Here is an 8,531-nt window from a genome sequence, read left to right on the forward strand (position 1 = left end):
ATGTGTGAGATTTGGAGAAAGATCAGATCATAAATATCTATTATATGCTGTCTTACTTTATGTTTGTGTAAAAAATTATTTTCATAACTTAAATCCGTAACATGTCACATGCCTATGTTGTGCGACGGGTGCCGACACCATATTTATGAAAAAGAAAAACAATTACCTAACTTATATGCTAGTCAAGATAGGGATGATATATATATATATATATATATAATAAAGTAAATGGTCCCAACCACCAACAATTTGATGTCAAATCATAATAAAATTGACCTCACTAATTAATGTGCAATATCCACTATTATATTCTATATATTTCCCTCATCTTCTTCTTCATCTTCTTTGTACTACACAAATGACAAAGTTATATATAAACAAATTAACTTGAAATTCCATCTACTTCAATAGCCACAACAATAAAAGGTATTTCCATATAGGTCCTTCAACTTCTACTTGTGTATTGAAATGTAGTGGCGGGTAAACCACTTCTTCTTTCGTAAAAATTCAAATAAAATCGAGCTTGAATGGAACTGAATAAGATTTGGTGAACGAATACAAACCAAATTGGAAATAAGCATATATGTGGAGTAAGAATTTGTTTCCATGACAATGCTCTCTTTTCTGATCCTTACACAATGCAATTATCAATTTCCAAGTAAGAAATTATTCCTTCAAATCTTGGTTATACATATATACTTCATTTTGTGTGTCAATTTCTATGACATACTCTATTTTTTAGTTCCTTTTTAAAAAATAATAAATATTTTTTATATTAGTATTTGCAAATATTGGTTTGCTCATTAGTATTTAAAATTAGGATGAAATGTTAAAATAAAATTATTTGAGAAGTATTTCTTTAAAAAAATCACAATTTTTTGGAAAGTTAGAATGTTTTTCTTCTTAACAACACCTAAGTTTGATTATGATAAATACTTATTCACATCGGGTACGATTTACATATAGTTAAGTGACACAATGAGATGAAAATGAACATACATATTAATTTGCTTGGTGTAAAAATTGAATGCAGATAAATTTTTATGTTTGATTAATGTCTTTATTGCCTGTTTATCAAATTAAACTTATACTTGGGGACGTTTGGCCATAGATTTCCCAAGTAATATTTGGGGAAAAATTTGACAAATAGTGTTTGTCCATATAATTTGTTATTATTTGGCAAATATTTTTGGTAAATATTCCAAATTTCCAAATACTAGTTTTTTTTAGTATTTGGGCCAAATCTCATTATTTGGGATCTTTTAAAAATTAAAATTTTATGCCAAACTTTTATCTTTTACAAAAACACCATCTATAGTAATTATTTGCGTTGTATTACATAATTTTTTACGTAAACATCAAAATATTTAAGTCAGGATCCAAAAGAGCAATTTTTTTCCTAAAAAAATATAAATTGTATACCAAATTTTTTTGAACCAAAAAAGCAAAATTACTACCTAGGGAGCGATATCTTTTAACCTGGGCATGCCGTCAAAAACTTCATTCAAAGAAGCGATAATTTTATGGCTACAAATTTTATTTTATTTTTAAAATTGTTGCCATCAAGGAAAATTGCTGCCGAAGAAGTGATAATTTTTAAAAAAAAAAAATTAGAAAATTACTGCCATTGCAGCAAATTAAGTTTTTAAATTAAAATGGTTACAAATTTTATTTTATTTTTACAGAAAAAGTTGGATAGTCATGGACACTACTTGTTATTTATTGCAACGAAGATTCAATTGACTTGTAATATAAATTTATGGTTAGTTTTGATAGTAGTTTTTAAAATTTATGGATATAAATCATAGTTTTCTAAAAAAAGAAATATGTTTCCCAAATACTATGGTCAAACACATAGTAAAATTTCACCCAAATTTTCACTTAAATAGTATTTCTCAAAAATATTTGGAAATTTTTGACCAAACGCTAGCTTAGATTTTGATAATATCTTATTATATATTTTCTTCCTTTGTGAATGCTACAAGTACCAGCTACAACCCTATCAACATTAAAGAATGTTGAAAATTCTATCTCTTAATTATATCTGTGTGTTGAATAATGACTTGATGGCTCCTTTTTAAATGTTAAATTAAATTATTATCAAAGTCATGTATTAGAATACTAATTCTTTTTTTCCTTTGACCCTTTCAATCTTTATTTTGTTTTCAACTTTACTGTACATTGATTGCTTGTTTAATTTCTTAGTCAACAGACAACAGTGTAAAAAATGTGATACAATGCATGTATGCAATAATTGTCACCAGTAGTACTAGTTAGTGGTAAAATAATAATTAGAAAAGTATTAAAAATACTCCTGAATTTGTGATAAATTATTAATTTTGTTTTTAAATTTTTGACAGTTTTAAAAATATTTTTTTACTTGATTAACTAAATTTCGATACATTCTTGATATAGCACATGACATGGAAAGTGAACTCAAACTCTTGTATGAGCATAAAACTCTTAATAAAAAGCCGAAAGAAGTATTAAAAACATTACTAAACTTGAAGAAAATTTAGGAGTGTATTTCACTCATATTGCAAGATATGAAGGGTATATTTAAGTTCAGTTAGTTAAATAAAAAATATTTTTAAAATTACTAATAATTCAAAAATGAAATTAATAATTCATACTTAATTTAGAAATGTTTTCAATAATTCTCTCGGTAACAAGTAAACATCTGGAAAGAGGAAGGAAGTTGCCAAGGATTTTGGAAGTCTGTTGATAGATGTAGGACCCAAAAGTTGTAAGAATTTTGTCTGTATATCAGACAACGTGATACAACAGAATTGCAGAAAATAGAGAAAAATTGTCCCCAAAAAATCCAAAGGGTAAAAACAGAAAAGGGTTACAGTTTGGTCCAATGAAATTCAACTTTCCTTTACCTTTGATTTTGATCTAATATTATAATCGATGTAAAAAAATTAATATTTAAATTTATATAAAATTAAATAATTAGGCACATATATTCTACGTAACATCGGAAGACTTTGTGACAAGGCAAGTCTTCATCCGTCTATTCAAACTTCTGGCAATTGCGAAAATTTGCAATCAAGTTTTGATGCGTGGGTTACTTTTTGCAAAACTTATTTTAATTGGATTTAAACTTAAATAGTGACACTGAAATACCCTATTTATGCAAATTCAATGTTTTCTTTTTGTTTTTTTATTAGGTGTTTGATATCTACGTAGGAGCCTGATTAAATTTGGATTCGAAAAAGTCTGGAGTAAAGCGGTCTGTAACAAAGATGACTATGTATTTAGGAGATTCAAACTCAAAACCTTTGGTTAATAATAAAAGAATACTTACTACTCCGCTCTATAAAATTCAATGCTTTCTCAGACCGACCCACCCACCCACACACATAATAGTGGGCCCTACTTATTTGGCCCACCAGTGAAATGGATTTTGGTAGCTCGGGTCCCATGGCCCATAAAAACCTATTCTAATTTTAGAACACCGGTGACTTTTGACTTTCAGCTCTCGTAAAAGTAGCAAAGTATAATAAAAAGAAAAAAAGAAAAAAGTAATTAATTTTTATTCCTAATTAAATGTCTTAAAAGAAAGATGTATTTTTTTTAATATCTTAAAACTCTGTGTATCAATTAAATAAGGATAATTTTGAAAGAATAAAATCACTTTCTTTTTAAAATTTTTAAAACACTACTTTATTTAAAATAAAATGAAAAATCTAAAACATCACTTATTTTGAACTGAAACGAGAAACATTAATTAGGATCTTATATATACCTCGTGGACAAAACTGACAAATGTGCAAGGCTTAATAATTACATATGTGCATTCTTTATCATGTAGTTAGTGAGTATTTAAGTAGAAAAGTAGGACAAATTAAAGGACATTTAATTTACTTGCCTAATCAATTAAATGTGGATGGACCATCCACCTATGACCTAACTAAGGTTTTTTTTAATTTTATTTTTTACTTTTTAAGTGTGGCCATATATATGGACCACACATATATATATAATAATGATTAATGAGTAGATGGATGAAAAATAATACTACAGGTAGAATGAAAGATCATTAATTATAAGTTTGAGTACCAAAAGTTACTACAGTGAGACTTACCATTTTGATAATCATGTTGAAATGAGGGTTTAGAAGTCTTTTGTCCGGGAGATATAGCTCCTCAGCGAATACATAAAGAGATCTTGTGATTTGATCTGTAGTTCTGTACTAGAGACGGGAAGAATCAGGAATACTCCATAGCTTATAATTTGACATGTTCATGCAATAAAACGATTTAAAAGTAGTGAGATCAGGGAAAGAGATTGGAGCATTAATTCATAATATCGAAGGGTGTTATATTTGTTGGTTTGAACAATCAAAATATTACTTACTCATTGGTGCTATATATGTTCGTTATGATGTCACTCTATTTGTGCTAATTGTTTCCTTTCTCACTTCAAAGGTCATTGTCAATATCTTATTATTCCATATATATTATAAATAACATCAATCAAATCAATGATATAACAATATATTTCCAAGTCACAAAATAGTTCAAGTAAAGTACATGAATCTTGTATATTTCGTACTATATATATGTATATTAAGGCCTACTAGTAAGTAGGTACATTTGTAAAGCTTAACAACTCCTAATTAATAGGGAGCTTAGAACTTTAGGTTGATCCAAGGGGATTAAGCGGCTTATTATTGCTTTGGTATGCCCCTAATGGAGGGCGGGTTGAAGATCATGAGCATAACTGATATGTTTTTAGGGTGACAAACTTCTAAAGATAAGTAGGTGTACATGACATCTTATGTGAATCCCACGTTAGAAGGAGAGAAGAAAATGAAGGATTTTATAAGATATAACATAAATTCATGTGATGTATATGCGTGCATGATTCCCTATGTTTTAATTATCTTCTTCATTTCTCCTTAATTCCCCTACCCCCTATGTATTAATTCAATTTATTTTTTTTGAAAAAAATGTATTAATGTAACCACAATTTGGCTACATCTTTTCCTTTTAAGAGTGTGTTTCAACTAGTTTTTTGTTTTGTTTTCTCCTTCGATTTTTGGAGCCCCGACTAAATCTGCATCGTGCGTATAAAATCCATTCGACGGTGATACAGACCTTTGATTAATAAAAAAATAATCCTACCGTTGAACCACAGTTTGTTGCTGTTTGTAAAAGATGTAGAATTTTGAAGAAAAAATAGCAAAGAAAAAGAAAGAATAATTAAGAGAGTTGAAGCTTCTCCATGCCACTTGACACTATAATAAAAGATGTACAGTTTTTGAAGTTTTTTTTATTTAAAAAAAGATAAATTTCAAATAATAATAAAAAATGAATAATTAAGAGAATTGAAGCCTCTCCATTCCACTTGATACTATAAACGAGTTTTAGATAGAAAATATTATAATTCAGAGTGAGATTACGACAATATTTCATAATTTAAGTATTAAATTTTCAAAACATAAATAATTTAGGGGTATTAATTAACTGTAATCCATAGTTTAGTAGAAAAAGTCAGTTATTTAATTTTTGCTATGCAAATCCTCCATATTTAATATGCTTATAGTCATAGACTATAGTTATTATCATCAACACATTATAACTATTTTTGTTGGTTGTTTTTATCCTCATTTGTACAACTTATATACGCCAAAAATATCAAGAAAAGTCCAATTGACTTACCAAATACAAGAATAATATTATTCTTTTTAGGACTTATGGAGAAATAATTTTTTAATATTTTTCTTGTATTTTCTATTTCCATTATTGGACTGCATGGTATCATTTACTAGTTGGCAGATATTTTTGATAATATTTCAACAGTATTCATCACTGGATTTTATAGTATAAAAAAAGTTGATGAATATGTCACTTATAATTCGTCCTTTATTTCTGGTCCCATTTTGTCCAAATATAACACCACAAACCCATTGAAAGCTCAACAAACTTTTATGAAGTTTTGCCCACAAAATCACTAAAGTTTATGAATGTAATATTTTTTTAATTAAAAATTAAATTAATTATGAATATATTTTAAATAAAACTTTCAAAATAAATATAATATTTTATTTAAAATTATTGAGTTCGATCGATATTTGATTTTGCCCTCGTTGTGTTGGCTATGGATTCTTGTGTTGGTCTCTAATTTTCTGCACAAAAATCAATTGTATGTTATGTGCACTGATATTATATACTCCCTTCGAATATGGCGTATTTTGGGAGTTTTACGGTTCACGAAAATTTATATTTTTTTAGATTATACATAATATTGTTATATTTTTTTAAAAATATTTAAATATACATATGTAAGTAAATTTATAGTTAAAATATCATATTGTATGATAATGATTGAATGTACTTTAATTTTCTAAATAAGGTTAGAAATTTAATCTTATACTTATTTTTTTTTTCTCTCTAAAATTAGGTGTTACCTTTTTATGTGGATATAGAAAACACTTTTGATTTTTAATTAATATATACTCTTTTTATACTTTAATTTTTTAAAATTTTCAAGTCTCTATCATTAGAAATTCCTATTTTTTTTATATAATTAAATCAAATGTATATAAATTAGTACTACTTAATGATATAATATACAATTAATGAGTTCAACTAATCTTAATATACATTCGACACAAAAATATATATATATATATATTATATAAAAAAATCAATTTTGGACCTATAATTTTAGAAGTTTAACGGATTCGTAAGATTCGCTAGACATGTCTAGTGGTAAATTAGCTTTAAAAAATAAAAAAAATCAAAGATATATCATAAATTCACTTTTTCATAAAAATGCACTCATCTTCTCAAAATTTTAAATACGCTACGTCCCATTTAAAATAAGTATTTTCTTTATTTACTTTTACTTGTATTAAACAAATTATATGTATTAATATTACTAAATTGAACGAACATATGCAACTCTAATGTAATAGCTATAAATTATAATTAAATAAATTATTGTTACTAATAATAATTATACTTTAAACTATAATTATTCATGAAATTTTCATTTTAAAAAAGTAGGTAAAAAACATAGTAGGCAGTGGGTCCTAAATAGTTGCTAACTTTTAAGAGGTTAGATCCATTATTGATGATATTTCAATATGTGGTCCAATTAGGATAGACAAATGATTGGTAACCAAAACAGTTGAATCAATTAATCGACTTATAAATAAAGGTCCAAAATCTTACTCCCTCCGTCTCCCTCCGTCACATTTTATATGTTACCTTTTTAATTTACACTTATATTAAAAAATGATGTAACTTTACCCTTTTTTCTTTATTTAATATTTTCTTAAATTAACTTTATTAATAAATGACAAGATTAATCAACTATTCTATCAAGGGTAAATGGGCAAAATATGATAATTTATGCATAAATTTTATAAAATGACAAATATTGTGGTACAATTATTTATAGAAAGAAATAACATATAAAATGGGACGGAGAAAGTATCTTAGAATATGAATAATACTATATTCATTGGCTTTATTCCTTTAAAATTTACGTGTCGAATTCTTTTACACTCTTTCTTGTATAGGTGGATAAATGGGTGCATTATCTATAAAGTGTGTTCCTACTTCGTATTATTAGGTAGTTATTTTAATTTTACTATTATTTTTTTAAATTTTTACTTAAAGAAATAATATAAAAATTATTATAATTAATTTTGTTTTTTGTAAAAATAATTTGAAGCCTTTTATATTTAGCTAATTTGATTTTCTGAGAACTTTTTTTTTTGTACTCTTATAAATTGATGATTCTTTTTCTCATTTTTGAGGAAATCTTGGTTTGAGGCATAATTTTCGTTTAATGTTTTGTATTCTCTTTTATATTAGTGAAACAAAGATTCATGAGTAGTTGATGGAGGTGAGGTTGCTGAATTTTGAGGTGTCGGTATCAATTTATGCCGAATTGCTCTATGTGTCCCTCGAACCAAATTTACTCGCATGTATTTAATTGACTACATGTATAGATATATCTTTTGATATATTTTTCTTTATTGTTTCATATTTTTTGCACGACTTCTTCATTACTGTAGTTTAATTTCTTTTCATACTTGATTCTGTTGTGCTTTACTTGAACCAATGATTTATCGGAAATAGTCTTTCTACCATCACAAAATAAAGGTAGGGCTACATACACATCACTCTCCTCATATTTCTCTAAATTTGTTATTGTGTCTTATTTCATTAGCTTTTGCATGACACTTGATAAATACTACCTATGGTTTTGAAGAGTCTCAAAGATTATATAGAGAAAAAGTTTTTAAATATTTCATAATTATATTTGAATTAATGTACATATTAATTTCAAATTCCATATCCACTCATGACTAAATTGGGCCTTGGGGTCCATCACATATGGATAAATTCAGCAATAATGTAAAGGTCCCAACAGCAATTGAATTGACCTTTAGCTGAAAATTATTATTCTACTACTTTTAGAAAAATAGAAAAAGCCAATAGCAAAGGGTATAAATAAACAATTAATCTTGAAATATTCTCTTGAAGCTTTTTTGGCTATGGAACTCT

At 26.6% G+C, this 8,531-nt stretch overlaps 1 long non-coding RNA gene across 1 annotated transcript; it reads left to right on the plus strand.

Moving 5' to 3' along the window:
- The first annotated feature begins 326 nt into the window (after window positions 1-326).
- On the plus strand, window positions 327-5,001 carry LOC107063132 (uncharacterized). Its single transcript, XR_001475096.1, has 2 exons — window positions 327-658; window positions 3,174-5,001. It is a non-coding gene; the product is annotated as an uncharacterized lncRNA (long non-coding RNA).
- Window positions 5,002-8,531: the final 3,530 nt, after the last annotated feature.

This window comes from Solanum tuberosum, unplaced genomic scaffold (assembly GCF_000226075.1).
Source record: "Solanum tuberosum cultivar DM 1-3 516 R44 unplaced genomic scaffold, SolTub_3.0 scf00309, whole genome shotgun sequence".
Lineage (NCBI taxonomy): Eukaryota > Viridiplantae > Streptophyta > Magnoliopsida > Solanales > Solanaceae > Solanum > Solanum tuberosum.